Source organism: Chlamydotis macqueenii, chromosome 20, assembly GCF_036417535.1.
Source record: "Chlamydotis macqueenii isolate bChlMac1 chromosome 20, bChlMac1.mat, whole genome shotgun sequence".
In the NCBI taxonomy this organism is placed as follows: Eukaryota; Metazoa; Chordata; class Aves; order Otidiformes; family Otididae; genus Chlamydotis; species Chlamydotis macqueenii.
Window position 1 is genome coordinate 4,307,535 of NC_141575.1, and position 18,126 is coordinate 4,325,660.

The following is an 18,126-nucleotide window of genomic DNA, read 5'->3' on the forward strand; positions in this document are numbered from 1 at the left end:
AGAAAAACAGAATTTTCTCATTAGCTGTCAAAAAGATTCTCAGTGGCTAGAAGAACGAGATTAGCCTAACTGCAGATCGCCAGAAACCAGTATGAAAAACCACGGCCTCTATCTGTTTAGCAACGCAGCAGCATTTTAGGCCTTCAGCCCTCTAACACGCGAGACCCAGCACCCAAGCCATGGCCTTTTATCACTTCTTGGAAAGCTTTTTTTCCACTCTGCTCCATTCCAAAGAGAAATTCAGTAGAATAGCTTTTAGGTGTGGCAGGGTTTTCCTATCATATTCCTCAAAACACTTCTAACAAGTACTTACTACAGATTAAATACAAAGGTTTGTACAAAAGATGGAAGGAATAGTCCAGGGCCTTTTTTTTTCAGATTTATTAAAGCACAGAATACGAGATCACAATGAACACACAAAATAACGGGCATTTCCAAATCTTAAGACCCTACTACACTCCTTTCATCTCAGAATGAGTGTTTTAGACTCATATTTCCCTCCGAAACGGCCTGACCATCAAATCCTACCCCTCTCCGCCCGAGACGTTCACCTGACTGAAAGCCAGCCGCGTACCAGTCCCACCAGACTTGCTCTCCGTAACAAAACCCGACGAAGCGCCGTGCCAGTGTTCGCTAATCGGGGCCGACGCCGCAGAGGGAACAAATCTCCACTGCAGCCCAGCTACGTTTCAGCTTAGTAACAGCGTAACCTCCCGCTCACGCCATTAAGGATTTCTCTTCAGAGTCTGCCCGCGACATCCCGCCGCTGCTAGCGTTCTTCTGGCGGGTGGCAGCAGATTTGGGAGCAACAGCACCTGCTCTTCCAGCGACTGCTGGCATTTTGAGCATCTCCTTCTCGGGAAGGCAGGGCGCCGAGCAAAGCGCTACCAGCTGCCTGTCTGTCTGCTTTAATCAGCCCTCTCCACAGCGTGGATAAATTACTGGTGGCAAGAATAAGAAATTAAAAGTTTTCTAACGCAGGGCGGATTCTTCTCATCTGGAACTAATCTGGGAACTTTGGCGGCCGGCTGCCAGCGCCCAGCTCCGCCCGCGCCTCAGCATCCTCAAGCACAAACCCCCAGGGCCAGTACCCGGCACCCACGCGCGAGCGGCGTTCACGCGTGTTCCCGGCGCACCCGCAGCCCCGGCGCAGCCCCCGCCGCCGGGCACGCGGCACCAACACACCCACCCACCGGCCGCCCCCCCCCCGGCTACGAACGCCCCTGCCCCGCCCGCCCCTCGCCTCGCCACGCTCGGTGCGGAGGAGCAGCGAAGTTCCCCGCGGGGGCTCCAAACTTTGGGGGGGGGGGGGGGGGGGGGGGCGTGGAGCCGGGATCCCCCGCCCGTTGCAGCCCCGCGCCGCGTGCACGCGCGCCTGCACCGCCCGCAGCGCGCGCAGGGGTCCCCCCGCGCGGGAAGGGCGGCGGCGCGCGAGGCAGGGCAAGGCAGGGCCGGGCCGGGCACGGCGCGCGCGCCCCCCCCCCCCCCCCGCGCGGGGGAGCGGGCTCCCGCGCGCTGACCTGAGGGGAGGCGGCGGCGGCGGCGGCGCCGCGCGCGGGCAACGGGCGGTGCGGGAGCCCGGCGGTGAGGAGACGGGAGGGGAAAGCGGCCCGCCCCCGCGCCTCTCGGTGACTTACCGGGGGAAAAGGGGGAGGGAAAAGGGCCGGCGGCGCCGCCTCCTCCGCGGCGAGGAGAAGGAGGAGGAGGGCGGCCGCGGGAGGGGAGGGGGGACGCGGCGGCGGCAGCTCCGGGGCCGCCAGGCGGGGGAATGTGGGAGAGCGCATGCGCGGTCCGGGCCAAAGGGCTGCACAATGCCGCTCTCTCCCGGGAGCGCTACGGCGAGGCCCGAGAGCCAAAAAGGAGCGCTCACGCGCGCGCGGGCGGTGCGTCCAAGGGGCAGGCGCCGCCTTCGCGTCGGCCTTTTTTTGCCGCCCTCCTCCCGTTCATTTTCCCGGGCTGAGTGACAGCGCTCAGCGGCCTCCTCTGAGCTCCGTGTCGCGCCCTGCCGCCACGGGTAAGGCCCCTGAGCTGCTGCCCTGGCTCTGGGGGGCTCTGTGGGCAGCGGGCGTCGAGGGCAGCCGCAGCCAGGGCCCTGCCTGGGGCGTGGTGTGGAGTGGGGTCTTTTCAGGGCCCCAGCCAGCCCTGCGTGACATTCCCGTGTAGCACGGATCACCCCGGACACTGGTGGTCAGGTACACAGACACTTAACGCGTGGGCACGGCTCTGCTCCCGTGTGTTGGAGTTGTTCAAAAGCCCTTGAGCCTGGCTGCAGCGGGGTTAGGTGTCGTCAGGTCGTATGCAGGCCAGCCCCATTGGAAGCATAAACCAGTACCACAGATAAAAACTGCTATGAAAAGTGCAAGCTAATTTATAGGGCAGTAATGTCCCCAGTGCATGAGGCTGATGTATGAGCCATTTAACACCGTTAACATTTGCCTGGGTGAGAGTGTGTCTCAGTGTACTGGCATACAAAGGCCTTGACTCAGAATTTGGTTCATTAAGCCCAAAGAGCCAACTTAAAGTTAAGCATGTGTTTAAGCACTTTCCTGGAGAGCAGTGTTTTTTTTTTTTCTGAACCACAACCCAACGCTGCACAGAACACATTACAGTCTGCTTTGAGTTAAGAGGGAAGAAAAGGAGACGCGTGTCATTTACTGGCCCTTTAGCACAGGAAGATCTTTGGGCTCCAAAAATTCTAGTGGCAGTTGAGAAGGGGAAAAGAAAGAGCCAAAAAACCCCAAACCTGTGGTACAGTGAAGCCAAGGCCAGGCTCATCCAGCCTGGAAACCCACACCAGAAGTCTGGAGAATTAACCTTGCTGCCTAAACTTAGGGAGGTAAAACACAGACCGTTATAAGATCTGCACAGTCCCCAGAACAGTATTAGGAAACAAATCCAGCTAAGTTCCTGTTGCTGATTCTTCCAGATGGTTTTGACTTAAAGTTTTCATTCTTTTAAAAAATAAATATGGAATAGAATGAGAGAGCACAAATCTTATCAGCAGTATAATGCTATGTATTTACATAACTTTTCTGTGATAGGGATAGAGTGGTTTTGTTTCTTTCATGTTGAAGATAAAAGTTTGTATTTTGCCTCTCTTCTCAGTGTCTCCTTTGGAAGTTTTGGCCTGATATTTATATATTTATGTATATATATAAATACATAATATATGTATGTATAAAAATCTTTATCTATACTGAATAATACCTCCCTACAACCTGAAAACTGTAGCTTCAACTTACAAACGAATCGTGATCCTAAACAACCCCTTAGCCTCTAAGTGTCATGGATGTTTTTTAAACAAGTTTAAAGTCTTATAAACTCCATTTGGCAAACTACTTGGTCACATGCTAGATTGGGTTTTTGACAGCATGGTGCTTGCAGAAAAAGGCAGCTCAGTGAGGAAGGGCTTTTCTTTGGGACCGCATAACATGAGTACCTGGGGATTTGCACAGACAGCCCATTGTCTTTGGATGAAATTTAACTTGTTGGTTATGAGTCATCTGTGAGGGTCTTTCTTGCTCCCCTGGCTATGCTGCCACAGCTGGGATCAGCAGGATGTAGTATCTGTCCAAATTCCCTCTCTGGAAAAGCGTGGGGCTTGGCAGGCTTCTCCCTCACAAAATCTTTCATTCCATTTGGTTCAAAATAGCCTGAACTTGATGACCTGCCAAGTACACTGGAAAAGACACCTGTCTGAGTTTTTTTTTTGGGGGGGGAAGCAACTTCCCATAATGATTAAAGGGAAAGAAAAGTCAATGAGTGTCTCGGATTATATGGAAGTGACTGCTTTCAGTGCTGCTGGGATCCCTTTGGATGTCTCTAAGAGTGTCAGGAACAGAGCTTGAGGCCGTGGGTCCTGCTATGACTAATGTATGCAATTTTGTCACAGGTTCTGCTGAGACCAGAACTAATCTCGTCCTGCAGATTTGATCCAAAGGACATTAATGTTTGTGGAAAAGCTCCCACTAACTTCAATACATGCTGGATCCGCTCTTTAGACCTGACTGCTGCAGACAAGCTCATGCTTACATTTGCGATGGTGAGTAATAAGGCACTAATCTTACAAGCTGTGTAAGCCCGTGTTCATGTTTTGGCACAATTAGCAATCTCAGTTAGAACTTTTTATGTGCTGGGGCCTCTCAGCAGACAGAGGAAGCACAGAACAGACTTACTGTGTGTTACACGCTGCTCAAGAAACAGAGGGAGGAAGAACTCATGAGAGACTTGCTGCATCTTTTAGGCTTTTAAAGAGCAGCTGATCTCTGACATATGGCTGTTTCTGTGTGGTTGCTAATATGCTGCTCTGTTTTTTTTCTAAATCCCAGATACATCGCATTCATATGTTTCTTCTGGGATTTAAAAAACAAACACTGAACCTTTTCCAGGCTGATACTTCTACCTCCCCTACTTCATTATGAACCTTGCTTGCGTCACTGCCAACATTTGTTCATTTAAAATGAGGAAATCCTACCCCAGTGGAGACCAGGTAGGATTTGATTCATTCTGCCCTGGGAGGGATGTGTACCAACACTTGGCCTGGGCACAAGGGGCCTGTGGAAGTTGAAGAACTTATTTCAAAGTAAGATCACCGAACACTGCGTGTATAGAGCTCCACGTTAGTAAAGACCTGTTGAGAAACAGTCCATGTTTTTGAAGAGAAGGTAGGACTTCATGCAGGATTGGAGTCCAGCAATGTGCTGTAGTGTATCATTCAAAGCAGATTCCCCCCAGTTCAAGTCACAGCCAAGTTAATGCACAAAGGCTGCTGATTTGAGAGCCCCAGACTGAATCACACACAGTCTGACTGCCAGACGTGATGACAGCCTGCCTCTCCCAGCCACTTCAACTGGAGCAGCAGGTTCTCGGCACTTCTGTGAATCAGGAGCTTCGCTCTCGGCTGGTGCAAATGGTTGCAACTCCAATGAATGGACATTTGAAGACGATTAACTCCTATGCCTGAGATAGTTTTAGTGAAATTTGAATATATGTATTGTAATTTAGAAATCAATATGTTTGAAAGTGTCACTATTTGGTTAGAGCCTCTCTTTACCATTCTCTCCAGTCTTTGTAAGAGGGCAGGAGAAAAAGTAAGAAAACACACAGGAATGCATTAGCGCTTCAGCCAGCTGAAATCTAGCGTGTTCTAATATCTGTTAGTTTAAACTGCCAACTCAGTGGCACACACTATTCACAAGCTTGCTTTCCTGTGCAAACCACTGTGTTAACAGCAGGTGCTAGGTCTCTACATCACACTGAATGTGTAACAAAACCATTTAGATGCAGCTAATTTCCAAAGAAACATATTTACTGTGTCCAAAGAGACATAGCCATATTGGCTGAGCAGTTTCTCTTCACTTCTCAAATTCTGTGTTCATGTCCCTTTCTTCTCTGCCACAATAGTTTAAGCCTTTGCTCTGCTTCTTTCCATACGTATAAATCTTAGCCCACTGTATCCCAGCCTCCAGCTCCTCCAAGTAATGCTTCTTGCTACATCTTGATAAAAGACACCAAGCTCAGACAGAATATTTTGTGCCCCTCTTCGTGCCCTTCTACTCCATTGCAGGGGAAGCCATTCATGTCTGTTTCTCTGGTTTGAGAACTGCCAATCTGGAAGGACCTTATTTAAAACCTCCATTGGATATTGGCTGTCTTCAGACCAGCTTTTAGATCATTATCAAAGCTTATATTTGCAGATGAACACTTACAAGATCCTTACAAGCTCAAATCTTTCCTGCCTTCCCATCAATTACCACAGTGCAGCTCCTCCTGGGGCTTGTAGACATCCTGGCTCCTGGGTTCCCTGTCTGGGGGCTCTGCCCACGCTTTTCCAGATGAAGAGTGAACACTGGAGAGACAAAGGTCCTATAGGCACTGACAGATTCCCGGCACCGAGTAGCCAGGGTGGCCTCACCAACTGGTGTGTCCAGGCTCTCAGAAATACAAAGTATGAGTCAGAAGAGCCGAGTCCCTGTTCTGGCTCTGCCCATGATTCTCTGCATCATCATATTCCTTCTCAGCTTCCTGAGCTGAAAAGCAGGGCTCATAATATTTCCTTACCTACAAAAGCTGTTAGGAGGATTATTGCATTGTTGTGAATTCCACAGATGAAAGGTACTACAGAAGAACAAACTGCAATCATTGTTTCAAACCTCTGCCCTAGTCCTGTCATCCTTACCTTACTGAATAACGCTTACTCAGTTGAGGAAATCCTGCCACTACAGTGAAGAAAATAATTGGTAGAGATGACTCTCTGTTGCAATAAGAGCATTTATCCCCTTCTGTTCAACACCCTTCTTTCTGCCACTGGGATGATCGGAGTCATATAATGCCAGACACTTACTACACACTCCTAGGCAGTCTTCTGTTTGGGCACTGTTATTTCTTTATCCCAAACATGACGGTTATCAAATAAATTTAATTTTTTGTAATGTATAATGACATCCACTCTAGAGATAGCAGCTGCTGGGAATAGGCTCTGCTGTGAGTTCACTGATATGTGAGGTCTCTTGTAGCCCATGGTGGCCGATGGCTGACAAAATGGTTAGAATGGCCAAATTTGCCCGCCCTGAGGCGTGTGGAGCTTGCATCGGCCTTTCATGTGCATGTAAATGTACAGCGTGCCTACGGATGTGCCGAGATGGAGGACAGAATGCACTGCCAATGCAGGATTCATACCCCTTCGGCAGCCTTCTTCATTTGTAATCCCTTGGTAACTCCCAAGTACAAATACTAACAGAGAGCCCCCTTGCAGCAGGGAATTATGGTTTTGCTGGTGAAACGGGCACTGAATGGTGAGGTAAAGAATCAGAAGCTTACAGTTTGTACCGATAGCAAAAGTCAGAAAAATTGTTGCTTCATGTTATTGTTCCCAGCAGTCCCTGGTTACTATCGATACTGTTGGGTGCAGTCGTGCAAGGCACCAAGTGTGGCCAGTTCTCACAAAACTCATCCACAGAGACAAGTATCTCCCTTTTCTGCTTTCATCCATTCTTGTTTTCAAAAAGACTCAAGTCCTACCCTGGACACCAACAGTAGAGAAGCAAAAAGCGTCAGTATTTACCAGCCCCGCAAACCACTCTGGTTTTGCACAAGTAAGTTTTTTCTTGTCAAAGGCCATGCACAAAGCTTCCTAGAAGGATGCACTGTGCATTAAGGGTTAAAAGGAGTGCAGTGGCAAGGAATAAATACACTGCAGGTGTTAGTTAACAAGGTACTAATTGGGTAACTGGAGGTGCAACATAAGAGACCACAGAGGCCAATCAAAAGGCTTTGGGTGAATCTAGGATGTGCCTCTGAGCTGGTAGAGGAAGTAAAAAGCTACGGCTGTAGTCTTGCATTTTATGGAAAACCTGGAGTGAAGGTATCCCAGAACAGGCAGACTGTTACATCTTGTGTGTAAAACTAATATGACAAAATCAGTTCAAAAAATTGTTTAAAGATTGCAACTATCTTTTCCTCAGTCTAAGTGCTTTTATGTTGGGCAAGGTACCTTGTGCTTGAATCATTCTGATTTGATTTCCCTGTACCTCCTATGGGACTTATTCAAACTGAGTCAGCCTGTGCCTGTTTGGCTAAACTGTTGCTTTGCACAAAGAAGGTTTTAAGGATCCCTAGAATATATTTGCTTTCCTGTTCCCTTGGAGGATGCAGCTGGCTTCTTCAAGCGCAGTTTTGCAGACATACAGGTAGGTGTGTGACTGACTTGTATGTTCCAGGTTGAAAGCTGATAGTGGTGAAATCTCTGCAGACAGTTTCCCATGTGGATTGTTTTGCTTCCTCAGCCTGATATATAATGAACATAACAATTTGGGATGAAACTGTCTTACACTCACCCTGGGTGAGATAAGGAAGTAGTTGGAGGTTGCTTTTGGGTTGGAGTTTTGTTGCACTCTCCATCGCCACGCTGCTCTTGAAAGTGGATTTGCAGTGAGGATCAAACTCCAGTTTTTAACTTGTACATATTAACTGTGAGGTGCCTCTGCCCTGCCAGCTTGAAGGGCTTTATGCTCTTGCAAGGATCCCCCGGCTTCTCTTGTCCCTGCCCTTTTGCTTGTGCTCACCCCTTTTGCTCAGCCCTCCTGTTGTGCTCTATGTTGCTGAACACGTTGCATTGTGAGACCCCCTGTTCAGTTGCGTGTAACTGCCAAGTCTTACATTTCAACAAACTTTTTTGTTGCAGGAGTTTGTTTCAAATCAAAATATAAATACATTTAAAAATCAAACTTTCAGATTATGGTTCAGCTGAAAATCAGTCTTTAAGGTGAAAACCATACATTTTCCCAAGTGTTCATAATAAATATTCAGCTGATTACTCCCTGCTCCCTGCCTTGGAAAGCTTCAGCCTGCCAGCTTTTCCCAGCCCCCATGCCTAGAGCAGCAGCAGTTTTCATTTAGGAGCTCTTTGGTTTTCCTCATGATTTGGTGTCTGTGTATATCACAGCATTCATAAATTTATACCCTGCTTATCCATGCGGATCAGGCACGTACTGGAGCAGGACAGGGCGTTCAGAACTGACCTGGTACTCTTCAGCTCTCAAACGCTTTGATACACGTGAACTCTTTTAGAATTGCCTTGAAAATGGGAATATAGCAGAACGATGGTAAAAACTGCCCTGTGCTCAATATCCAATTCTTCCCTAAATCCCCGATATCTGGAATCCAGGACACTTTTAAGCAGGGCAGAGTTCAGGTGGTGTTTCAAAGGGATTTCTCACTCAGTCTGGCAACGTGGAACATATGACAACCAGACGTGGGGCAGGTTTGGTGAACACCAGCTTGTGAAGTGTGGCTGTTTCCCGTAAGAAGACCCAGAATGTACCTTTTTCTTACTGCTTGCATGGTCCGTGTTCCCGCAGAGGCTGTGTGCGCTGGGTGCAGAGGGCTTTCAGGTACTCGATGGTCAAGTGAAAAGGTCAACTTGCAGGTGCCTGTGGCAGAGGGAAGCCCAGGTCACACACTGACCAAGGGTGGGGTTTGGATGCAGATGCAACTTCAAATGCTGTCTTACATTCTTGTATGTCCAAGAACGGTATGGCTGTGAGTGAGTTTCTAGTTCCTGAATTTGCACAAGCCTTGAAGTTGAGTGCAAAAAAAAAAAGCACTTTTTCTTGGGTTCGGTTAAGGCATATGCACAACTTTGGTTTCATCCTGAGGCAGCCTGGTTAAGTGGAATTTTCCTAAGCATCTGTCCTCTTGCCTGTACAAAACCCAATCTTTCTGATTATATCAGACCTCATGAGAAATTTCAGTCCCGTTGGTCACATTTTTCAAAAGCTAATCTTCTGGAAATAAATTCTTCCAGTAAAACTGCCTTCACCTTATGGTTACAATAAACTGACTTATTAATTGGCATCACTGCATGGCTGTCTGTGTAACAGGCAGCGTGGCAGCCTCTGCTGGCATATGTGTCCACAGAGAAATCCTGTTACTACTTCTTATTTTATGTTGGCGCTCAAATGTTTTCCCTGGACTCGTTTATTTTCCTTCTTTTTGTGCTGCAGCAGTTGAATGATATTTGGGGTTATAACAGTATCTTCCTTTTTTTTTTTTTTTTTTAACTTCTGTTTGCATTTGTAGATTTGTTTCAGGATATAGGCTGCGTTGGTCTGTTACTTGGCAGTGTTTGTAACAGCGCTCGTGTTTGTTGATGCTTTTATGGTGGGTGTGTTTGTAAAATTCATATTCTGTTTTTATTGCATACATCTGATGACTTTTATTGTTGTTCTCAGCAGTTGACGAGATTATGAAATGCACTAACCAGTGCAAACTACATCAGGTTGTGGGTTTTCTCGATGGATTTTTTTTTTTTTTTTGCCACTTACTACTACAGCTTGCATTGGCGGCGTTCTATTTTTATTGTGGCTCGTATTAGTCGTTGCGTAATAAATGCGAGCGCGCATTGCCCAATGCAAACCGCGATTAAAAAAAAAAAAAGGAAAAAGAGCAAGCTAGCTCCCGCAGTTGTGATTTAAAACTCGGCCTCCCGCAGCACGCGTGACCGTGGGTTTCAGCCGAGGAGGACCCGCACGTTCCCAGCCGGACTTTTGAGGGCTCTGGTTGTAGAGAGCCCGAGAGGCGGGCGGAGAGGGGAAGCCGGGATTTTCCCCGGCAGTGTCTGCCCGGGGAGGAGCGGGACCCGCCAGCCGCCCCCTCCCCGCGGGTTTTTATCGCGGTCTCCCCCCACGAAACCAACCGAGGCGTTTTCCCCGCCGCGGGGACCCTTCCTGCCCGCCCTCGCCCCCGCTGACCGGGGCATCAACACCGCTGTTTCTCTCCCCTGCCCGGCGGTCCGGGGAGGGAGCGGGGGCCGGGGAGGGAGGGAGGGGGGGGGAACCTACCGGCTTCTGGGACTTGTAGTTCGGGGGCTGGCGGTCGCCTCTCGCCCGGGCCGGCCCGGGACTACCGGCCCCACATGGCCTTGCGCCCCGGCGCATGAGCTCTAGGGCGCCTTAGCGCATCTATTATGCTGCCTTGGCGAGGATAAAAAGAAGAGCAACTGGAGGGACTATAAGGCAAACGTTGCTGGAGCTGCCGGGGCAAAGTAATCTATTTAATCTTTCCCTTTATTTGTTAGATGTTCGGGTGTGCGTTGCTAGCACTGGGACATGGTTTTTGGAGGGAGGGGGGCCGGGGAAGAAGGGGAAGGAAAGCAGAAACCCACTTGGGAAAGGCCAATGCTGATTTTTAAATTTTTTTTTTCCCCCCTCCTCTCTTCTTCTGCTCCTTCTTCTTGCGAGAGCCCCGCATCGCTCCCCGCAGCCTTTGTGCGCCGCGACAATGCAACAAAGCGCGGCGGGGCTGGCTGCAGCCTGGCCATTGATTTCCTCCCGGCCCCGCCGCTCCTGCCCACCCTTTTCTTCTTCTTCTTCTTCTGCCGCTTCTTCTCCATCTTCTGCTCCCCCCCCTCCTTCTCGCCGAGCGCCCGAAGACGCCCGGGACGGGCGCAGCCCCGGCCCCGCGGAGCCCCGCGCCCCCACGGGTTTCTTTTCTTTCCTATTTTTTTTTTTTGTCTTGTTTTGTTTTTCTTTTTCTTCCCTCTCTCTCTCGCTCGTTTTCCCTCGCTCGCTCTCTCTGCCCGCCATCTTTTGAAGGGGAAAATTAGGGGCGAGGAAAAGGAGGGCTGCAGCCGCCCTTAAAAACAGGGAGTGGGGGGAAAGAAAAAGAAAAAAAAAAAAAAAAAAAAAAGAGGGGAGGGGGAAACTTAAAAAAAAAAAAGGGGGGGGGGCGGTGCTAGGCAGCAGGAAGCCCCCGCTGCCGGCGGTGCGGGGTCCGGGCGCGGAGCGGGAGTCGGCGGCCCCGCGCTCTGGGCGAGCGGCCGGCTGCTCCCGGCCATTTCCCACTGCCCCCGCCCGGGTCGCTGGCTTGGGAGCTGGAAAAAGGTCTGGGCGGGCTGCGCTGAAAAGTGCGCGTTTCGTGTGTTGTCCGTGTGCGTGTATTTGTGTTCCTCTGTATATATACAGCTGCTTTGCTTGTGTACCGGTCTGGTGTTTACCGAACTTTTCGCAAATAAATGGATACCGAGGGTTCGTTGCCTAAACTTGATATGCTTTATAGGTGTAAAAAGAAACGCAGATCACAGATTTATATATAGAAGTGTCATGCCATAAATAATGCTACCGATAATAAAATGTGAAACTTCAAAACTGAGCCGTACTTTTCCTCCGTTTATACTACTTGTTTGCTTTTTGCACCTCCTAGGGCGCTGGGCATAGAGCATTATTTGTAGCCTGCTTGGTTTCACTTTCAAACAAAGCTGTAGTGTTCAGGTCGCAGATCTGTGCGCGTCTTTAAGCTACGTGGTTCAGTCGTGCAGGGTGTTAATAGGGAATGTGTTTCCTACAGAAATGACTTCTGACAACATGGAGCGTGCCTTCTGTAAGGTTCAAGCTGAATGTTCTGTAACGATTCTGTAGTGTGTATATACCTTTCTGTGGATGTCTTCAGGAATGAAAAGTTACTAAAATAAACTTTTTTGGATAAGCAAATATGATGGCTTCACTAATACTTGCAACGTTCGTTTATTTATTTATTTTATGTCTTAAGTTCCGTGACATGAGTGAATAGTAGGTTAAGGGGTAACATAATTAGCAAAGCACACCTGCTGTTCCTTGCTGGGAATAGAGAAGTGGGTTTTTAATAGGCTTGTTAGTATTTTTAATGCGTTCAGTATATGTGAGTGTGCCGAGGGAGCGTCTCTAATTTAAACTGGAAATTTAGGTTTAAAGCTGAAACTCTTGTCTTTAATTTACACAGTGATAAGTCAAGGTATTAGAGGACTTGGTGACTACCATATGTGCTGCAGTATATGGGTGAGAAGTGCAGCATAAATATGCATCAATCAAAACAAACAAGAAATCCCCAAAGCAGTCTGGTTGCTTTACAAGCAAAAAAAACCCTGATCTGTATTGCTTACAACCTCCCAGCCACTTGAGTGTACTGTAAGTGCGAAGTCCTGCCTCCTAATCTGCAGATCACAGCACTAGCAGCTTGTTTTGTGTCTTACTTTGTTAGCACAGAAGTTTAGGGAGCTTTTAATATATTGGGAGGCTCCTGCTGAAACAGATTAACTGCTGACCTCAAAGCCTTCCTTTTTGGAAAGAATAAATGCTAAGATTTTATATTTCTTTCTCTTTAGTCCGCGCTGGTTAAAAATACTCACTCATGCATGTATTTAGTGCTTTGAGACAATGCTTAATAAAAGGGTTGGGCAGAGGGTAACAGTCTTATTCAGTGTTCAGCATAAGCTTGATTGCAATATTGTCTTCTATACTCCCTGCCTATATAGTGCTCAGTGCTGAGACAGTAGCTATTCCAGTGAAAGGCTTTTTAGTTTTAGTGACCTATGCATGTGGAGTTTAAATTAAGAAAGAGTGCATGTGCAATGTAAAGTGTCTGAAGTTTGTTTTCACAACTGACTTTGGAGTGTTAGTTCTATTAACTTCAAATAAAAAAATAGACTCTGTTGCTTTTGGAAATAAAACTTCTGTCATTTAAGCTTGAGAGGTGCTTTAAAAAAAAACTTTAGTTCTTGTCATTTAAAAAATATTTAGAAGAAAAGCATATTGAAGAAGTCTGATGTTCCAGCTCAGTAAGCGTGCTAGGCAGCTGTGCTCTCTCACGGTCTCTAAAGAAGGCTGGTTTTGTTAGTCGGTGTCTGCAAATAAAAGTATTTCAGTAGACTTTGTAGCTAGTGTTTCTTTGCACTGTTGTATCTGCACTGGGTACAATGACTTAAATCACAGTTCTTAATAATCCTGCAAAATGCTTCTTTGCTAAGTTAAGAGCTATGTCCTTAAAACTTTGTCTTTCAGTCATCTCCTAAAATAGAGGGGAGTCTAACGGAAGTTCTTGGTACCATGTCTGCAGGCCGGGATCCAGCCTGCCTGACCTGAGGGTCTCTTCCCTTGCTGACCCTCAGCGAGCTGAAGGCAGTGCACACGGATAAAGCGGATTGTCCTGGTGAAGGCTGGGGTTTCCCATGGGTTTTACTGACACATCTTTTAATTGCTACAAGTTCTGAAAGGTGCTGTTTTAATATTTGCCTCAGCTTTGGGGGAGACACTTGTGCAGTGGGTTGTTGGTTTCCAGCCAAGCCCTGCTACACTCGTAGAATCTCGCTCCTTCTCCCTGGAGTAATCTGGGAGCCTGATCGCTCTCGTTGACAGCACAAACAACTCGGGAGTCAAATCCCTCTCCTCCTCAGCGGCTGAGTGGTGCGGTGAGGTCTCACGTTTCAAAGGCATAATTACTTTTACAAAATACGTTACACTCTGTCTGCTTTGGTAAGCTATCAGGTGCTTTCAGCGCAGACGGAACTACACTTTGCTAAATAAATGAACAAAGTGTGTTTTGCATTTCAGTGTTGTTGATTGTTTCTCTTTAATCCTGGTTACTCCTGCTTTGCTAATTTGCAAAATTCATTAATCCGCAGTGGGTTTCCCAATCATTACTGTGAACCGTATGTTTTGTTTTGTTATGTGTGGTGTTTTTGTTTTGTTGTGGGTTTTTCTTTTTTTTTTTTTTTTTTTTAAATTGCCACATTATTCTCCAGTAATAGCCCAGAAAACCATTGTAAGCAATAGAGTTCTGGGAATTAGGAAGGAGCCATTGTTTGCTGTGCTGCTCAGTGAGCTGTCAGGATCTTTTGGAAGGATGTGTGTATCTGGAGCTTTTCATTCCACAGTATTTTACTGCAACATTAGTGTGTTTCTGTCAGTCATTAGTGCTTGTTGGAGGTGAACAACTTTCTTTGGGGCACACTAACTCTTTAACCCACTCGTTGCTAAAGCCAGCCTTGGAAGGATTTAAATTCTTCTGGAGAGCAGTGTGGAAATTCACTGTAATGTGCTGCTTTTTCTGCTAGTCCTAATTGCTTCTCCCAGTCTTACTGATAAGGTACTGGCTGAAGAAACTGATAAGAAGACACCATCGTGTCTGGAAGTATTTCAGCAACATGGATAACCAGGGCAGAGGAGATTTGTCTCACTCCTTTGCCGGGACCAGGGCTCAACGTTCTCCTCTCCACCAGCAATGCAACTGGTGTAGCAAAGACAACCTGAAGTGAAAATTCTGTGCGTGGGGGACCAATCTGGAACCAAATGCCCTGGCTGAACTGATTCTATTTAGCTTCGAACTTTGAGATTGACTCGTTTCTGATTGACACTAGCCTGCTTTGGGAATGATCCTGTTTACTCCTCTCTTTCTTTTTAAAAGAGAGAGGCAGAGACAGAAGAGGATTGCAGTTTTCCTTCCTGGCTTTTAGAGCTGTCCCACTCTTGAAGTTTACACTTGGAGCACCTTACTGATACAGCGCACCGATACCCTTGCAGAGGACTTCATGCGCTGACATAAATATATGAGCAGAGATGCACTTTGTGTATCTGACTCGCCTGTCGTAACCAAACCCAACCTGTACGAAGGAAAGGCATATTCTTCCTTGCGTGACTTTGTCTTTTCAACTGCTCAGCTTATTCTTGTTTAACACTACAGAGGGTGTGAGGTTGGGGATCATGCTTTCTTGCAACCCGCCAATATGGGTGTGCTGAGAGAAATCTGTTTTCTAAAACTGCGCTGGTCAATAGGTTTGGCCGTAAGCAAGTGCGGAGTTCGCAGGGCTGTGCTGTTTTGCTGGGAGGGGATGTAGGACGTAGCAGCCTTTTTGCTTACCGAGGCTGATTCAGGAGCTGTGCTGTGCTACAAACTACAGTGAAACTGATAAGCTGAGCACGTGTGTTCTGTACTGTGTGTGCAAGAGTTGCGTGGGGGTACAGTGGAGAATGCTATTCCTTACTGGAAAGCATTGCCTTTTTGCAACTTTGCCTTTTTGCAACTTCTCTTCAGGGTCTGTGAAATAGCGTTAAAGTGCAGATCTTCAAGGTGCCACATGAAAGAGGGTATGCTCCCCCAAGTTTTTGGTGGAGTAAGTGCTTGTCAAAGTGTGGGTATGCATCAGCCCGTGTGCTGAAAGTGCATTCCTTTCCTGGACAAGAATGAGCCACGTGGAAATAAACTGGGATGCTTGTGTCCACACTGTCATGATTGTACTTCCTTTGACTTGAACTTCATCCATATGCAGGAGCTTCGAGAGAGGCTTAGGACACGCCTGTTCTCGCTGCGCAGGAAGCTAAGCCGTGGGTGCTCTCAGCAGGAGCTGTGCGTGGGGAAGCTCAGCTCCTTAAGAGCCTGTCTGTCTGCCCCGGGCAGTTTGTGGAAACAGCAGTGTTTCTCTGGGTGTGCGGAGCGAGACCACCTTCCTGCCTTGGGTGTGTTAGGCAGCAGGGAGCACCTTCCCCTCTGCCACCGGATTAGCGGCCTCGGCTCCCTGCATAGAGAGGGATAATACACTCTGAAGATCCAAGTTTTTCCCTTTCTCCCAGACTGTTTGGGAGTTTAATCAGATGCATAAACTCAGGCAGTGGAAACTGCTCTGATGCGCTCTCAGGGAGCGACAGCAGCTTAGCTATCACAGTTTATTCACACCTTGGCTGACCTGCAACTTCCTTGCATAGCTGAGCAGATTTATGGATCTGCCCAACCTTAGCAAAATCAGGGAGGCACTTTCATCTGAAACAGTAGACCACATACAGCCTTTTGCACTTGTTTGGCTATGTTTGCTTTAAGTTAACACATTGAGTTATTCCGGAACAGCATGCTTGTTCAAAGACAGGGCACTTAAATTGGTTTGGAAAGAGATAAAGCTGTGTTGGTGGAACTGATTTAGGGGAACGTGCATAGGGCATGAGTGGTGATCATAAATGGAAGGCCGACTGCAGCGTAACGAGTTACTGCTCCTCTGTCAGCAGAGCTGCAATAATTAACTTGGTGGGTGGGTGTACTTACTCTGCCCCATTACCAAGTATAATGTTACTGTGGCTCAGCTAACAAGTAGTATATTTATGTCATGGTAATTCAATCACTTTCATTTCATTGTTCATCCCCTTAAACTCTCCTGATTGTCGTATATTGATTTAAGTAGGCTTTGCATGGGAAAGGTGCAGTGCTGTACCTGTAAACCCAGAGCATAATCTAAACCAGTGGCAGCTCATCTGTTCTTACTACACCAGCAATGCTTTTTGTCCTAAAACAAATCTATTTTTTTTCAAAATAGTGATTTTAATAATTTTAATATATAAAAATAAATTTTAGAATTGAGTAGGAGAAAGTGTTGGAGCACAAGTAGTGTGCGAGGAGGGGATCTGTTGATGAAGGAAGGTATTTTCTCTAATGAATTGCTCTAATGGTTCTGCTGTGTACTGTGAACAAGTTAACATACGAATCTGTCTGTTCATTAGAAGTCTGTCTTCTGTGTCGGTGTCTACATGGAGCTGCCCATATCCTTACAGCTGCCCGTAAGGATAACATCTGTAGCACTTACAAATGGGATTAATAGTGCTGATACATGGCCATGCAGTGCTGGTGATGTAAAGGAGAATTGGAGTGTAGGTTATAAGGTACACAGAGCAGAAAATCCTTTAAGTAGGTAATATATAGGAATGGAATGGTGTTTGCAAGGGCTCTGTATTTTATACTTTGCTCAGAATACTTTTTGTACTTAGTTTCATTATGAGGAAGTAATCTTTCTATTACGTGTAGCTTCTTAAATTCAGTTGGAAGTGGAATTTGGCTGTATCTAAAGCCCCCTCCCTAACAGGTGTCATGAGGACCTCTTGTGTGCTGTGGTTTATCTTTTAGAAACATGTTAAAGAGTACTGCGTTGCAGGGAAGGGGATAAAGCAGATGACAGTCTTAGCTTTGCAGTTTCTTTAAATGACAATTAGCATTGTACTTGGTAAAGAACAGTTAAGTGTTTGCAGAAACCTAAGTTATGGTACTTGAACAGCTCATAAATATAGATTCCTCTGTGTGGTTTTTTTTTTTTTCTTAAAATTTGGTATAACCGTAACACTGAGAAGGAATAAATGTATACATGCATGAGAAAAGACTAGTGACTTAAATTGTATACGGTAGGGGAAATATTCACGTCCCCCTTTCACAAGTGAGGAACTGACAAGCCTACAGCATAGAGTGTCGAGAACTGAGCTGAGCTGTCAGCATCCTATTTTGTAGCTGTCTTTTTTGTAATTCTTTGCAGGTATAGCAGAAGCTTGGAGATACTGCCCTGCTGAGCAGAGCCTATTCGAGCTCTTGGTTTTGTTTCTCACCTTTTTTTTTTTTTTTTCAAAATTGTTTGTATCAATCTCTCATTTTGGAAATCAAAGTGCAGAAAAAGAAACAACCAGGACAAAACCTGTTGTGGAAAGACTATGTGTAATTTATTCTCTATATGCTGAATCAAACTGAGTGAATTTAAGTTGTTTTCTTACACTAGAAGTACACAGAGAACCATATGCTGATTAAAAAGGGGAAGGACAGACTGTCTTTTTTCAGAACACATGTTTAACTGTGCAGATGACATCGTTTAAAAAGTAGAAAAAGAAAACCCTGCAAAGGTGTAGACATATAATAATCCCATTAGGAGTTCTGAAGCCTGTGTGGGTGTTGCCATGTTATGCTTTGATGGGCGTACCTGAATACTTCTGTTGTGCATGTATCGTCTGAAATTTGGGTCAGTGCCAGAGTATGTGTTTTAAAAAATAATTTAACTGAAATACAGTTTTCTCACCT

The 18,126-nt window shown here is 46.7% G+C and overlaps 1 protein-coding gene across 2 annotated transcripts in view; it reads left to right on the forward strand.

The window, feature by feature from the left end:
• The first annotated feature begins 10,421 nt into the window (after positions 1-10,421).
• The window catches only part of BRD3 (bromodomain containing 3), a 35,944-nt gene continuing 28,239 nt past the window's right edge, over positions 10,422-18,126 (forward strand). For both annotated transcript variants that reach the window (XM_086763634.1, XM_086763635.1), the window contains exon 1: positions 10,422-10,543. The gene's annotated coding sequence lies outside the window, so the exon portion shown is untranslated. The remainder of the gene's footprint in view (positions 10,544-18,126) is intronic.